The sequence below is a fragment of the Phalangium opilio genome, unplaced genomic scaffold (assembly GCF_054372755.1).
Source record: "Phalangium opilio isolate 3A_F unplaced genomic scaffold, DU_Popi_V2 ptg000329l_1, whole genome shotgun sequence".
In the NCBI taxonomy this organism is placed as follows: domain Eukaryota; kingdom Metazoa; phylum Arthropoda; class Arachnida; order Opiliones; family Phalangiidae; genus Phalangium; species Phalangium opilio.
In genome coordinates this window covers 3,238,890-3,256,725 of record NW_028324226.1, presented here as the reverse complement: position 1 = coordinate 3,256,725, position 17,836 = coordinate 3,238,890, and positions in this window count along the sequence as shown.

Sequence of the window (17,836 nt, the reverse complement as noted above, 5' to 3'; positions counted from 1 at the left end):
CACTCAGCAGGAACATTATTTTCTCTGAAATAGTGGACAGACCTGTGCTAGAATATGAATTAATTGAAACAAAAAAAAAATAATTTATATGCGGTTTGGAAAATAAAATTGGGTAGAAAGTAATTGTATACTATTTCACTTGCAATTATAAAAATAAAAAGTTGTCAACAATTTTAATGGAGTTGATACTGGCAGATGCATTAATTCTTACAAAGAGAGGGTACCAGTTCAGCTTGGGAACTGATTTAAACTGAACTACGCTCACGAACGAAAGCAACAATTCTAATGAAGTTGATACTGGCAGATGCATTAATTCTTACAGAGAGAGGGTTTCAGTTCAGCTTGGGAACTGACTTAAACTGAACTACGGAAAGCAAAATGTCAACGAAAGTTGAATATAAGGAAAATAAATAATTAAAAAATCAACAACTAATTGAAGGGAAGTTTGTAACATCTTTCAACCTAATTCATTACAAAGCTCAGTTCTCTTTAAGTTGTTAAAAGAAAAGCGTATATTTCAAAAAGGTCCTTGGGCATGTATAAAGAGTAAATAAATGAAAACCCGCGAGCAAAATATTTTGGTATTCATTAACAAACAAAATATCATTAAAACCTACCGGGAAATTATGTAAATTATACCAATATTATACCGAATTAAACTTTCTTAAAATGAACGATACGCTAATATTTATAAATATAAACTAATAAAATTTTAAAACACGGTTAAACTGGACCACGTTTATAACTTTAAAAAATTTAAATTTTACATAAACCGAAGAATATATCATAAATATTGAGGACGACGCGCTGAAAATAAGTTGGGCGTAAAATTAGATGCTGCCCGAATGCTTGTAATAATATTATATTAGGTTCCTTCGAGCGGTAATGCGGAAAATTTTACAATTATCCTTAGGGGACAAACAGGTTCAACTCGAAAGTCCTGTGAACTTATATAATTTACCCTCCTCAGCAAATAACATATCAATCCTTTAGGCTCTATCTTTGTTATGATATAGCAAACACCATGCATTCCCAAGGGTTTTAATGTGTTTTCTCCAAACTTCGTCATCTATTTTAAGATACTTTCAAAACGGCAAGAAGACAGGTTATAAGTTTATTCCGATTTCTCAATTAGGTAGTGACTCGACTACAGTTGGTAAACAACTTTAGCTGAAATATATTTTAGCTTTAATTGCTCAAATAGAGTATATATAGACACATATATGAAAAGGGGAAGAGATTACACCTACATTTATTGTGTTAGAGAATAGCAATACTGCCGACTACAAAAATTAAACAAAATTGACTAAATCCATTGCTGTAAACTTAAAAATGAGCAATAATTTCACAAACCAGTGTATGCCAATTATTTAGATATAATTGTATAATGCTTAATTATATTCAGGATGTTTCTGATAAGTTTGCAAATAAATTGAAGGGTGACATGTTCTTTGGATTAAACTGAGTGGAAAGTGTCAAAGATCATGGATGGGGTCTACAACATTTAGTTACCGAGATAAGGGCTGCCCAAACATTGATTGACCTCTAAAACAAGGAAATAGTCACACTTGTTTAGTAATTAGCGTACGCTTCACACTTCTACCCATTTATTAGAACACTTTTGCTATAGGTAAAGCTTAAATAACGTTCTTAGATTCAAGACATGATATGTCTTACCCTACCATATTTTTGAGGCTCAGAACTAAGGCTTCACAAAACTAAATAGACAACCCTTTTTCAAGTGAAAAACATTAATAACTAATGATGAAATTAAAGGGGTTTGTCCTATTTCTGATTTTCCATACCCTTTTTCGTATGTTAGCGGTTTAGCTTACCAATTTCTTTCGTTTACAGTATAGTGACATTCACCCAACCAAAATAATTGTTGATTAGTTTTATCCCTTATACTTCCTCTATTAGATACAAAGTTGCTCAAACCAAGCCCTGATTAGTGAGAACCATCAACGTTCTCTTTTTCCAATAGCAGAAATATAAAAGATGGGATGAAGCCGCTTGCATTTCGTATCTGAAATCTCTATAGGACGTTCCCACGCACCGATAATCCAGCGGATCAAGTCAACATTGTCAATATGCCGCCATGGGAGTTGCATTACTGTTTTATTCCTATAATCCATAGACGAAGATAGCCAGCTATCCCCGCGGCGTTCCTTTGTTAAATCCTAAGTGGGATGAAGAGGAAAGACAGAGTCTCTCAGGGAGATAAAAGATAAGGAATATACGATCCGTGGTAAACCCCCTATCCTTGGGCTTTTACGCCTGACAATTAATAAGAGGTAAGACCCTCTTATATAAGTGACAATATTACGGATATATACCTTTGCGTCTGGGATGGATGTCATTACGTCTTCAAGTGATTTTTCTAGAGAATGCAATACGTAACGGTATAGGTTTATAAGATACGTTCCATAAGTATGACACTACCTTTACTTCGTAATGCTTGAGGCTTACTGAAAGCTATTTCGAGAATGACAAGCGAGAATTGACAACACTCGGTTAGTTTTGCAGTCCATCTTCCTATTTAGTCTGCATTACTAAGCCTTTGACCTCACAAGAAGTAGCTTTACCTCGAATCTATGACACACGTCACTTCATGGTAAGCTCTCAATAACCAGTAACAAACTTATGGAACATATCTTATGAACTTATGGTTAGGGGGCATAAGTTTAAAATATATGTTCCCTGAGTATGACACTTCTTAATGCAAGAGACTTACAGCTCGAGCTAGTTCGAGAACGACAAGCGAGAATTGACTACACTCGGTTAATTTCGCAGTCCATCTTCCTATTTATTCTGTACTAACCCTTTGACAGCGCCTCACCAGGCGTCGCTTTACCTCGAATCTATAGCCTACGTCGCTTCATGACAAGCTCCAGTTTGTAACCAGTGACAAACTTATGGAATATATCTTATGAAAATGGGGGCAACTAATCCACGAAAGGTTTGCCATCACACGCGCAAATTTCCCGGAAAGGTTGGTATGGGGATTGAAAATTAAAGAGAAGCGAGTGAGCTTAAAGGGTTGTCTATCCACTTGTCAATTAGAGTTGAGATTTTAATAAAAGGTTAAATGTCCTTGAGAGTCTTAAATAATTTGGTAAAGTTTAACGCATCCGCTTATGGGTTTTACTCGTGATATTATTTCAAGAATGTGTAGTGTTACGGACTGAAACTTAAACGCGAATAAATTGTCGCTGCATAATTAACCCTGCGGGTCCCTGCCCCTTGACGACATCCAAAAAGACTTATCGCGTAGGCTTTTGTAAGAAGAAAACGAATTTCTCGTATGTTAATTAATATTTTAGATGGATATATAGTTTCAACTTAGAATATTCATTTTTTTATACATTTTATACGCCCTTTCAATAAAAAAATTAAAAATAAATTATATCATGAAATTTTTCTTTAAATTTGAGTTGGATTCCTCAAATTTAAAGGTAAAAAAGAATATCTAGAAATTCTCCTTTGAATTTGAGACAGAATTCCTCAAATATAAAAGGAAAAAAATATATCTAGAAATTGTCCTTTGAATTTGAGACGGAATTCCTCAAATTTAAAGGGAAAAAAGTATATGTTGAAATTGCTTTTTGAATTTGAGTTGAAATTCCTCAAATTTAAAGGTAAAAGTATATTTTTAAATTTTCCCTTGAATTTGAGACGTAATTCCTCAAAATTAAAGAGGAAAAAAGTATATCTTGAAATTTTCCTTTAATTTTGAGATGGAATTCCTCAAATTTAACTTTTTTATGGTAAAACGTTTTGACTTTGAATAAACCTGAATTCAAAAAAAAGAGATGGGTAATATGTGTGCGGAATTATCTGAATGAACAAGAGTGCCAATCTCATTTTGGAGATCTCGGAATTGGGAATTGGAGATTGCATGTACATAATGCAACCATGAAACGTTTCTATCCGCGATTCACTCTTCAAACGGATCACTTTCGCAACTTCACCTTCAAAGAAACGCCGTGACATTACGATAGATCACATTGCCAACTCCGAATGGTAGTACACACAGAAAACCCACTATAACAGACGGCCTTCGCTCCATTTCCGGTTGGTCATCTTTTCATTCGTTCACGTTTTTTGTTCTCTATCACTACGGTACTTTAGCATCTTGGCATTTCCTCCATCGAAAAGCGCATCAACAGAGAAAGGAGAAATTTCCTTTTTTAATTCAAACGGCCTTTCAGATACAGTTCGTTGCCAGAAAAAGGGCTAAGAGGCTATACATAAGAAGCCTAGCATTCTCGCGAGATTGGTCAATATAACAAGAGAATAAGGGTTTATGCAACTTTTGGAAAACCGATTTCACTGACATTTCCAGGTTTTTTTTCAGATATATTTCCCTGACATTTCCTGGTTTTTTCGCATAAATATCATAGCATTGCAGGTGGTTTTCCCATATATTTCACAACATTTCCAGGGGTTTTTCCCATGTATTTCTCTGACATTTCTAGGTTTTCCCCTATATTTCCGGGTTTTCCCCATATATTTCCGGGTTTTTTTCGCATATATTTCCTTGGCATTTCCAGGTGTTTCCCATATATTTTCCTGATATTTCCAGGTTTTTCCCCTTATATTCCACAACATTGCGGGTGGGTTTCCCATATATTTCCCCAACATTTCCAGGGGTTTTCCCCTATATTTCCGGGTTTTCCTCATACATTTCCGGTTTTTTTCCCAAATATTTCCATGACATTTCCAGGTGTTTCCCATATACTCCCCTGACAGTTCCAGGTTTTTCCCATATATTTCGCTGACATTTCCATGGGTTTATTCTCATATATTACCATGACATTGCCAGATTTTTTCCCATATATTTCAAAGACATTTCCATGGTTTTTTTTACCATATTTCCCAGACATTTTTGAGTTGCAAGGTCTTTTCACGAGCTCGGCGATTTCGAGGTTTAATCATTAAAATAACAATAAAAATAGCAAAAAAAACCGAAAAAGCGTTTTAAACAACATTAAAACTTGCTGACTTGCCAGACAAATTTCCCTATTTTCAATAAAATTTTTACTAGAAATCATAAATTTCCTGACTTTTAGCCTCCAATTTATTTCCCTGTGATTTCCTGACTTTCCAGGTATGTATGAACCCTGGAATAGTTCGGGGTTAACGACAAAAGGCGCGGGCGGAACCAGTATTGATGGCCAAAGGGTGAAAGGGAAAAGTGACTAGAATAAAAAAAAACAACCAAAACTATAACGAAGGGTTCCTAGGCTAGGAAAACCTTTATCGGTAGCTGTGGGCTTTGAATTCTCTTTGAACCGTATGAAAACGGTCATCGTAAGACCACTCTAGTACCAGGCTCGTTAAGAGTATCGGGGATATCGTAATTAAAGCGTTAGTAAAGAGGGGAAAAGGAAACGCCGCTAATTTGCATAGCAGCTGCTTCTAATTTTTGTTGTTTTTGCTGGCACAGCCAAAAACGCGTATAAACTTATAAAATAGTTTGAGACTTAAATAGAAGAACTTTTACAAAAGTGTTTGTAAATTAAAGATAAAGGGCGATTTAAATTGAATATAAACTTCAATACTAATCGACGATATAAAGAGTCTCAAAGAAGTTGTTTTGTGGAAAATACGGTTCTTAGTGCTAAAAAAAATTAACTTGATGATGGGTAGCTTTTCAATGAACACTTCTGTATTGCGGGTAAAACATTTCTACAGGCGCTGCTAGAAAATACATAGAGTTCCGCGCCTAAATGTCTGCTTCTCCTATAAGCGTATTTAACACACTGTGATGTAATATATAAACTTCATGTTGATGTAGTATTAAGCTTGCGAGCCATTGTAAATGGCTCCTCCCTGATCTAAAGGGATCTTTGTAAAGAGAGCGAATAAAGCATTCATTCATTCATTCGGTGGGAAAAAGGGGTACTAAACATAATCTTACAGTTAAATTAAAGGAAAATATCCCCGTTTCTACATATTTTACCTTAAAAGAACGGTCTTTTCCAAAATATAAAAGGAAAAAGATTGAATAAAACATTAAATGATCTATTATTTCAAAATAATTAGAATTTAATAAGTCTATAGAAACAAGGACTACAGTGCGGCCATTAGTTTAGTGGCGTCTGGTAGCCAAAACCTCTTACCCCTACGGGATTGGTTGAACAATAACAGGCTGAGAGGTAAGGGGTAAGAGGTTCTGGCTAGCAGACGCCACTAAACCAATGTCGGTGCAGTAGTTCTCATTTTTAAGACTAATTAAATGCTAATTATTTTGTAATAAGAGATCACTTACTTTTTTATTCATATTTTTTCCTTAATTTTTTTAAAAAAGGCCATTCTTTTAAGGTATAATGTTATGTTACCTGAACCTTTCTTTTAATAAAAATCAAGATTATTAAAACATTGAAGTAATCTCTATTTTTATCCACTCCTCTTACGCTTAACATAAATAAGGAGGATTTGGATTAATGCACCATTATTAAGCTTCCATAATTTTAAGGGAATCACGGTAAATACGGGGATTAATTTACATGAAAGCTGAGCAATCATCTCTATACCCTCTCATTTCAACCCTAGAAGCCTAACACCCACCACTTTCGCAATTCATCTTTCCTGGGTATAGAAGCCTGAAAAGTTAAACAATGAATTCCCCTTCCACCCGAGGAAAAGTTAACTGCGTGGGAACAGATAAAACTTTGGTGGCGATGCAAAAAAAAAGTGGAACTGGCCAAGGTCTAGCTATAGTTACGAGTCGCCGACAGGTCGAATTACTAAAAGGAATTTCCGGTTAGCCCCTGCTCAATGAGCCGCGATGATATTTTTGCGGGACTCCCACTGGGTTTACGGACAGCCGTAGAAGTTAATCAACACAAAATTCTGTAAAAACCAGGTCAAATAGAAGAGAGAACGGCAATTCCGCTCACCACGTCTAAACCGTTTAAGCAAAGAGGAGAGAGAAACGGAGAGGGAATCAGTATAGGCAACCATGATCCATGCGTGGTGAAAACCGGGTACAGCGCAGCTTTCTCACGCATAGTTGACGTAGGGGATGACAGAGACAAGACGAGGAGGTTCATCCCCCCATGCGCAAAGGATATGCGTCCTTAAACTAAACGTACCGAAAATTGTTTTTACTATCCCCCTATTTTCCCATTTTTCAGCAGATTTTATAAAGAAAGCTCCTTTTCTTTCTCTCCTCTTTGGTTTAAAGATGAAATAAAGGGATGGGGGTGGTGTGCAACACTTGGGCCATGGTAGCGTCAAGAAACAGTTGCAATACACGTATCCACAAACAAGCATTCCGTGTGTAGCTTTAATGTTCTCTTAGTGAACAGCAAACAAAGCCAGAACAAAACGTTAAAGTCAACGTTTTGGATGTTACTTAATACCTTTTTATGATGGCCTTCTCATTTTCAATAAATATCTCAAAAAACAATTGACGTAACGAGCTTCGGCAATAAAATGAAAAGTTACCACAACGTTATCTTGTATATTTTGGCAATTGACTTCGGAGATTAAGAATGCATTGTTGGGAATATAACGTCATCTTAACTTGAATATGTTTGAAGGTCTCCAAAATTAAGGCTGGAAGTTAGTTAACGAAGTTTTACCCCTTGCGACCTAGCAATTAAATCAAAGATTACGTGAATTCTTCGGTCTAATCAACTTCGGAAAAAAAAAGGTTAGACGTGTGTAGGTGAGCAATTTCAACCCCCTACAATGTAGTAACCATTTACCAGCCTTGACGGGATGGGTGGGAGTTGAAAAAACAACAAAAAAAAAGAATTCAGTCCGGAAGTTCGATCAGGGGAATGTGGAGAAACAAGGGCTATTACACGATGGTTAATGGAAGACTCCGGGTGGGGGCAAGTCGCGTAATATAAAATGGTAGTAAAGCCTTAGACTCCAATCATTCTTTACTAACAGTAAGGGTTTTTGTCGGTTTTCGCCCCAGCTGGGAGCCAAAGGACCAGTGGGGCGCACATGTCTCCACGACGCGATCGTTCAAGCGGTTAGCTGAGAGTGATTTACTGTTAAGTCAGTCCCGATCGGCCCACATATTAAGGCAAGTATCGTAAATCAAAATTAATGCATTTGGGACTTGAATTTAAAGGGCTTGTCCGTCCCCCCCCCCTCTCCTTATTTTTACCCATCCGCTATGCTAAGCTCTAAGAGGAAGACAATCGTTTGTCCCACGGTCCGATCATTCCCTTTAAAGGACGAAGGGATAGGTGATTCCATAGTTAATATAAATGAAGGAAAATGACCTAATTGTTTTCTAATTGGCCAGTAATAAAATTGCAATGCGTATTTAAAGTGTGATACTCTGGGCTTGTATATATTATATTTTATTTTTTAAATGAAAGAGGGTATGAAATAATGAATATATCACTTCGAACCATGTTTCGATTTACAAAGTTAAAGAAGATACGAGAAATTAAGTTTCCGTAATTGCGCCTAATGGACACTACGAAGCACTGGTAAGTACCATCAGAAGTGAGATGAGACTAGAAGTGAAGGGCTCTAGCATTGGTAGTAGATCCTGGCACTAGTGAACAAATTTGAGGATTTTATGCCGCTTACCACGCGCCTACACTACTGAGAAAAAAATTGGCCGAGTTCCAAAAACATTTCCTACCCCCTTCCCCTCAACCTAAAGCGGCGAAACACGGACGCGGGTGCTTGAATCTAGTTCGGCCGTCTACCACCGCGAGCGTCTCACGTTTTGGAGGGAAAATTCAGAAACCGCTACTAGAGGGCCAACCGTTTTTGTGTTATCAAGAATATTCACTTTCGCCGAGCGAAGAATTTGGTTAGCTCAGTACTTCTGGTCTCATCTCACTTCTGGTACCATCTGACGGATTCGTCCAATAGGGGTACTTCCCAGTGCTTAGCGGTAAAGCCTATCGAGTAGTGTGCATTACGAGCCATTACGTAAACTTAATTACAGGCATCTACTTTAATATTGTAGATAGAAACACGGTTCTAATTGATAACATTCATTATTTTATACGACCTTTCGATAAAAAAAAAGAAAAAAAGTTCTATCCCGGTGTATCCCTTGAAGTATGCCGCTTTTGAGTACTCCTTAATGACATGGGAACAGTAGCTGTAAACGAATTACGATTCAGTTTAAAATCCACTCATTGCATCAGGTTTTAAAAATTAAAAATATCGCGAATGAATATAAATTATGTCTTTGAAGTAATTTTAAAGTTGAATTCGGGGTAAATGTAAATGAATAGAGAAAGTTTGCGATATATAACGTCTTTGAAAATGAATGGAGCCATTTAAAGTCAATTCACATCACTTCATTTACAATCTCTCAACTTTCACATTAAAATAGAGTAATATCTTTCACCATGAGTGAATCATATACTAGCTCCCTATAAGTTACTCAGCCACACTGGCCTAATGTATCCAGCATTTTCTTCCCGCCAAAAAAAGTGTTACCTATATGCGACCCCCAGTGAGAGAAAATAACACTACTCTCGGCGCTTACGTATTTCCGGTAAAAAACGGAAAAGGGTATAAACCAATGAAACTTCGAACTGAAAGGTAGTTAGTATAAGCAGACGACGTTTTAGAAATGTTGTGATTGTTTGCGGACGGTTCAGTCGTATTTTATCTTTGAAATTAAGCTACTCATTTAAATTCAGAGCGTTGCCAAGGGAATATGAATTTTTATTCCGTAGGCAACGTTCAGAGGCTATTTATGGTGAGAGAACCAAACTTTATCAAAGAATAGGAGCTAAACAACAACTTAGTAGTCATCTCGAAAACCTTATTGAACTTTTTAATAATGCGTCTAAAGAACTAATAGAACTTAAAGAAAGACCCAACCCATTTTTAATCGAAGACTGTTGTGAAACCTAAATTATTTTTAAATAAGGAAAAGAAACCAAAACCTCCAAAGCCGTTAATACCATTTGGAACTATCGTCACTTCATATATATATTAATTTCAAAGCCATAAGAGAGGGCGCCGTCTATTATCACTCTCACCCGCCTCCCCTCCTCTCGACTATTCGGAAGAAAATGCTGGATACATTAGGCCAGTGCGACTGAGTAACTTATAGGGAGCTAGTACATGATTCACTCATGCTTTCACATATATGGCAACGTCATAACCCTCTATCTCTTACCTTAGTGATATCCCCCCTTCCGAAGGCAAATAGTATTCTCTAATACAAAGTTGCCTTCAACGAAGGGGATACACAGTTCACTCCCCCTCTCTACCGATATTACTCTATTGTATATTCCCTGAAATGATACGACTAGTTTCAAAGTCTAAACCTATATTAAGGTCTGACGGAATGACAGATTATCACCGCCCAGCCCAAACCGCTTTAAATAGAAGGCTCAAATTTTGAAGGAACGTTACTCTTAAGCAATAGAAATATTATTAAAATTCGCGGCCATCTTGAATGAAATGGTGGCCAGAAATGTAAAAAAATCATCTTTATGGAATAATGTTCGCAATTTTCAACTGATTTCATTAATATTTAGTACACTGCCGTTCCCTACATCGTTTAGACGGGCGTTATGGCTTCTGGTCTTCAATTTAACGCCATTTTTTAAAATGACGGCTCGAAAATTAAAAAACCTCGGTTTCTTTTGATGTTATTAAATGCATAAAATGTAAAATACTGTATGTTTCGTGGCCTGTCCAAGGCAACCTTGAAAGCAACGTTGAAACAGACAACGTAAGCCCGCCATTAAACGGTTTGAGCAATCTATTAATTTGATCTAGAAAGGGGATCAGAGATGTAATTAGAAAAGTCATAAATATAATATTGAAATGTCGTTAAATATCGCCGTCAAACATTTAAAATCCTAAGAGCGACAATAAATTACGTAACTCCCCTCATTTGCGCTCGATATCTCCTGTAAAGGGAACACATACAGCTAAGAGGAATAATTGTGCCACCCATGTTAATTTCTACGCGTGTTTTATGGGCCGGGCTAGATAATTTAGTATCCGTCACCCCTCATAACTCTGACGTCTTTCTAACAGTGATTTCATTGGTCGGTAGCAATGCGAGGTTAGGCGCGAAGTGCAAAGCGCATCGAGATAAGATTATTCGCTAGGTAAAGCTCATCATACGTAATGATTAGTCTAACTCCTTCCACAAAATCCGCAGCTCTAGATACGTTGCAAAAATGTCTGGCTACACAATAATTCCAATTAGTTGTATTTATTCCTGGTGGTATACATTTAAATTTCTAGAGAGTTGAAAATCTAATTTAAATTACGATCCTATTCCAATCTCTAATGAATCTCTTAGATACGCTCCATAGATTCGCCAAAAGATGCGAATGATTTATCAAGTTAAGCATTAAAATATAATGAAACTCTTAATAATTTGAAAGATCGCGTGCTCCTGAAAAGGCGCTTTAAAATTTAATTCCTTCTTGGAAAACAAAAAAAAGGAACTTAAGAAGTACCCACTCCTTCCTAAATTAAATGACGTAAATTAGAGGGCCAACAAGTAACTAATTTGATTTCAACAAACTGCTGCACGCTGTTTCGAAAACAAACGATAAGAAAAAAAAGAACAAGAAAACCCGAAAATATTTTCTCTTTAAGTAGATATGCAACAGAAAACTTTTAGTGGATTAAACTAAAATAGGTTAATGCTAGAAAAGATATTCTTAAGAACAATTAAAATAATTAAATAATTAAAATTGAACCTACTTTGAAAAAAAAGTGAGGGCATAATAGCGTCTGCCGGATATAGGGTTAAAACGGAACATCCGTTATGTTTACAACAAAGACGTTAGATAGGGCTTCAACGTTACCAGTCCTCCAAAGTCCTTTTGATCGAAGTAATATAATCTAACGTCTTTGATGTCCACAACCTGTCCGGATGTTAATGTCTTAAAAAAACGATGTAGCGAAACACTATACTCTATTTTTAGCACCGACTTTTAAAAAGAGTCTAAAATAATAGTATAAAAAAGGCTTATGTGAAAGCCCAACTCTCAGGGGTAGAAACCTAATGTATTCTCTACGAGCCCCTGTGAAACCTTTACCCGTAATACACCGGAGCTCTAAACTTTCTTGACAATAAAAATAATAGGATGGATTAAGATACCAAAATAAGAACTACATACAATACAAACAGATGACGTCAGAGCGCTACGTGGGTTGTATTCAATACAACAATGTATTGGTGTTATGTTTCGATGTGATAAAAAACTAACTGACCTACTAGGCCTACCTTATCTATTACTGTAAACATGATAAGGACTAGTATATAAACGCCTATCGAGTAATCAATCGTCAGAAGGGTTGTAATTCACACCTCTCGCTAAACTCTCTATGTAATCATTGTAAATATATCATAAAACGTAAACCTTGACCTTTAACCGTGTCATGTATTAGCAATTCGTATAATAATGAACACAACAATTGGAAACCCTAGCTCGCTAACTTCGTCTGCTTCACTAAGAGACTTAGCACGTAGTTTACAATATGAAAATTTTATTTCTCCCATATTGTTGCATATGGATACGTAATTCCAATTTGAAATATAAGTATTTTTATTATTATTTTATACGCTCTTTCAATTATAAAAAGGAAAAAAATTAGTTCATAAGATATGTTCCACAAGTTTGTCACTGGTTACTGAGAGCTTGTCAAGAAGTGACATGGGTCATAGATTCTCGTAAAGCTACGCCTGGTGAGGCGCTGTCAAAGGCTTAGTACAGACTGAATAGGAAGATGGAAGTCCTGAAAAACTGAGTGTAGTCAATTCTCGCTTGTCCTTCTCGAACTAGCTCTCATTAAGTCACTAGCATTACTAAGTATATGAAGTGTCATACTTATGGAGCATATCTTATAAACTTATGGCAATATTTAATGAATAAAATCACCTTAAACCTTTACCAAAAGGTTTAAGGCTCTGAAATATATTTATCCTTTTAAAAAAACTTTTCCCTTAAACGAAATTAAAATCTTGCGTTTCCACTTACAGTGAAAACAATTTGTCGAGGGAGCAAATTAATTAATTAATCGTCGGGTAATTTGCAAAAGAAAGAGAGGGAGGGAGGTTTAGAGACGGGGCAGTATTTTTAAAGCATCGCTCAAAGAACAAAGACGAACCAAAACACGTCTGAGAACGAAATTAAATTTATTTGAAAGTTTCGAGATAATAGAAATTTAAAAGATTTTACTTCGGGGGGAAAAATGGCATTGTAATAAGAAAGAGCCTTCTTTTGTCTGTCTGTTCGTAACGCTATTTGCAGGGAGTGAGAAAATAAATGGGAAACCTCAGAACCAGAATAATTAGTCAAGAATTAAATCGTTTAACTTAGCAAAAACTATAGAGGGTGTTACAAAAAGAGCAGTAGGACAGCGGATTCAATTTGAAATCAATTTTGAGTCGAAAAGTTAACTTCTATGACATTTTGCTATAAATTAAAGTAAGAAATTGTAAGATCATGCTAAATTTATTAAATGGTCATCCCTAAAACACTCAAATCATAACTCGAAAACAGTGGCCCGGAAGGCAAAACGTCATAGAAGATACATTTTCGACTCAAATCACTCAAACAACATCCCCCTTAATTTATGGCCGATTTATCAGAAACACCCTGTATAATATTTAAACGGTAAACGGTAGTAGCGTCTAGAAAAATCCCTGTATTTTCAATTTCTAAGGAAACTGGACCGCTTCCTTTGGCTCTCGTACAATATAAGCTACGCTATTTTCTAATAAAACTCAAAGACTCCCAAGTATTTCTATACTTACACGAAACTTTAAAAACAAATCTCTTAGCAACCCACCCAGACATTCCAGAGATTTAAAACTTCAATATTGTTCCGTAAAATTCGTAAAAATCTTCGAGTTTTCGCGGGAAAAATTCAAAGTGAAACTCGAGAATAAAAATACAAAATAAAATTATGTAAAATTGAGAATATTTAACTAGAATTTAATTGAAATTTGAGATGCAAGTGATAAAGTCAGTTACGGAATTAGATATATTTAATATTTACTGCAATTTTCTTGCCAATGAAAATAATATCAAGAATTGCATCGCCTGATACTATAATTCAATTATCTTGTTCATTAAAAAAATTAAAAATTTCAAAGCATTTGATCAAAATCGCCTCTGTTGACAGAAAAACCTAAATAGACTAATAAAATCAACCCAAAACATGCACAGTGAAGTTAAGAATTGAACCCCGACTAGGTAAATTAATGAAGTTAATCACTTAATTAAGTCAAATACTTGAATTGTATGAAATTGGAATCGTGTGAAAAATAGACCAATAGATAGTTTTCACACATGGAGGATTCATACCATTTACACCAGGAGGCCGGGCTACCTGGAGGTCAGAAATCCGTCTACTTTTTGTCCTCCAGGTAGCCCGGTCTCCTGGTGTAAATGGTATGAATTCTCCATGGGTGAAAACCATCTATGGAGTAAATACTTCAATCAGAAAAAAGGCTAAATTGCCTTTAAGTCCGCTACATTTCGCTTACATAACCCATTAAAAATTATACGTTCCTCAGAAAAATGTAACGTTTTTAGACATTGAGTTTGTTCAAGCTCTTAACCGCGCAACCTATAACCTTTTAGCAGGTCAAACATTTACCGGTGTATTTCAAACATCAACGCCGAGCTGTGTATACTGGAAGAGAGTTTCACTAGAAGCAGCAAGAGCATCCAAATATTTATTTTTCTCAAAATTTCCCTTGAAAAACCTCAAGGGGAAAGGTCTGGAGGGGGGGGGGTCCGATCCCAGCATCCAACGCTATTAGTGAACGACCGCTCAAGAGGTATAAAACAAAATACAGCGATAGTTGTTGATACAAGAACAGCGTAGCCTCTGATCTGTTAATATTGATTTTCATTACAATTACAGTTTGGTATAGTTTATATATAGATACATGGGTTGAAATTTTGTTGAAAACAGGGAAGTTGAAGAGGAGGGCCTAACTAATAACATCAACTACGTCAAAACTCTTCATCGCTTCCAAAACTAAAAATATTCTCACTTTTCCTGCCAAAATTACGCCCAAGGGTCGAAAATAGACGAGGTTACTTTACGGTCATGTTCACACTAATAAAATCGTAAAGACTATTTATCGAACGCGGGAGCATACAGTAGATTTGTTCTACTTTGAATCTTCAACCGGATATTTTCTGGGCCTATCTGCTTGAATGAAAGGGGAGGAATCACCTCTGACGTCATGCATAATTCATTTTAACTTAGAAATCCACGTGATATTAATTGACGTAGCTGTGACAAGACTCCCACGACCTACGCGCGCAAAACTAACCCGAATTCTCTTTGCGTCGTGTGAACAAGTAGACCTTGGGTCAACGGTTGTCCTGCATATCTTAATAGCTAATGAAACGCTAGGAAGAAGCGGGCAATTTAACAAAGTTTTAAGCCCTTCGCCTTCAGATATTAGTGTAGGCTTAAATTCATAAGATATGTTCCATAGGTTTGTCACTGGTTACTGAGAGCTTGTCTGTCATGAAGTGACGTAGGTCATAGATTCACCTTCGTAAAGCGGCGCCTGGTGAGGCGCTGTCAAAGCCTTAGTACAGACTAAATAGGACTAGATGGAAGTCCTGCAAAACTAACAGAGTGTAGGACTTCAATTCTCGCTTGTCTTTCTCGAACTAGCTCGAGCTGTAAGTCTCTTGCATTACGAAGTATAGGAAGTGTTATACTTATGGAACATGTCTTATAAACGTATGGTATGAGTCAATAACCTATTAAAGATTCCAAATCTATGTATTCATGTCGAGGAACATTAATTTCAAAGTTTTCTTCGCTTCACTTGTAAGCACACTATCTATTGCGATTTCCCAACAAAATAAATGTTACTATGATCTCTTCCACACCTTGTACAGAAATTCACCAAAATTTGAGAGAGGAAGTAAACATTTAACAAGGGAAGAAGAAGAAGAACTTTCAAGAGTCACTTCCGGTAGCAAATAACCCTTGAAATATCCTCTAGACCTCAGCTACTAATAGTCTCGCAATTCACGATGGTACATTCCGACTCCAATGTGAACGAATCTTTATAGAATTATACGGTATACTGCAGCGGCTACTAAGCTCTTTGAAAAATCGAATTCACAGAGGTCTAGAATATTTTATACTTAAGGGTTTGCGCTTTAACCCGCATGACCTTTCGTTTATAACCCCCCCCCCTTTTTCCTGGTCGTGATATAAATCGCGAGAGAGTTGAAAACACCAACGAGACTAGCTTTATATTTAAAGGGATACTCAGGGCTAGAATTTTTTCTTTCGTTTTTTTAATCGAAAGAGCGTATAAAACAATGAAGATATCAATTGTAACTATGCTTCTATCTACATTATCAAGAAGCGATATCTAGTTTACTAGGGAGAAGGTATAAATTCGCCACATTTATAGATTTATCTCCAGTCGAAACGTAGGTCCGGAGTTAATCCCCGTCTCTAAATTACAACCAGCATCTCATTGGTTCTTGAAAACTCACGTCAGCGCGACGCGAATGACGAAAATTACGTATTTTCCGATTGAGGAGAGGCGAAGTAGCCCGGCCTCCTTATACGCCCCCCTTGTATTTTGAAAAGGGGACTGGGACTATGGCGCGCGAATACTTAGGCATCTTATACCTTCTCCCTACTAAACTAGATATCACTTCTTGACAATATTAAAGAAGATACGAGCAATTAAGTACCCCTCCCTATTGGACGAATCCGTCAGGTGGTACTAGGCGTCCAATAGGGAGGGGTACTTGCCAGTGCTTTGCGGAGTAGCCTAACGCGTAGTGCCATCCATTACGGAAACTTAATTTCTTATATCTTCTTTAATATTGTGGATAGAAACATGGTTCCAATTGATAACCATTCATTATTTCCCCCCCTTTCGATTTAAAAAAAGTAAAAATTTTAGCTTGAAGTATCCCTTTAAAGGGCGAGAGTTTAAAAAACCAGACTAGTTTTATATTTAACACTCTGGCCTTACAAAAAAGAAAAACCGATTCTCTTCCCATTTCATTTTTACTGAATTCCGAGTGAGAGTGAAAGTGAGAGTATAAAATACTAGAAAGGTTTCCACTGTAAAATGAAAAAAAAAACACCATTCTTACATCACATCCACTCTTCCAGCAAATGGAAATCTCCTGAAAACCGAGAGAGACGCCCAGGGATAATCTAAGATGTCCGCGTATATTTTTTCTACCAACATTCAGGTTTTTAAGAAAAAATAAAAATTGTCCAATTTTACACTCCGGCAAAGTTGAGAACGTGTCTCTTTCGGAACCAACCAATTTTATAAAGATTGAGAAGACGCTCTAGGTATTTAAATATCTTTCACGAAAAGGGGTTAGTGTTTTGAGGACATCCAATTAAATGCTTGGATTAACATGCCAAGTTATTATTTTTTTTAATCATCTTTTGGAGACGTTTTTGAGTTTCTCCGATTTTACCAAGTCCATCATAAAACGCCACTGGGATTTAAACTCAATGTTTCTGAATGTACAGGGTGTTTTGAAAGGTCTATCAGAAATTAAGGGTGATTTTTCTTTGGTCGATTTCAATTCGAAAATGTTATCTATGATAATGACACTTTGCCACAAGGGCCACTGTTTTCAAGTTAAGATTGGATGGTGTATTTTACGGATGACCCCTTAAATTTAAATAAGAAACTGAATAAGACAATGATTTCTAGTTTAATTAAGGGGTCATCCCTAAAACACTCCAAACATAACTCGAAAACGGTGTCCCTTATGGCAAAATGGAGATAGAAGTTACATTTCGGACTCGAAATCGTTCGACTAAAGAACATCCCCCTGACAGAACTTTAAGAAACACCTTGCATAAGAAAAAAAATGTAATTATT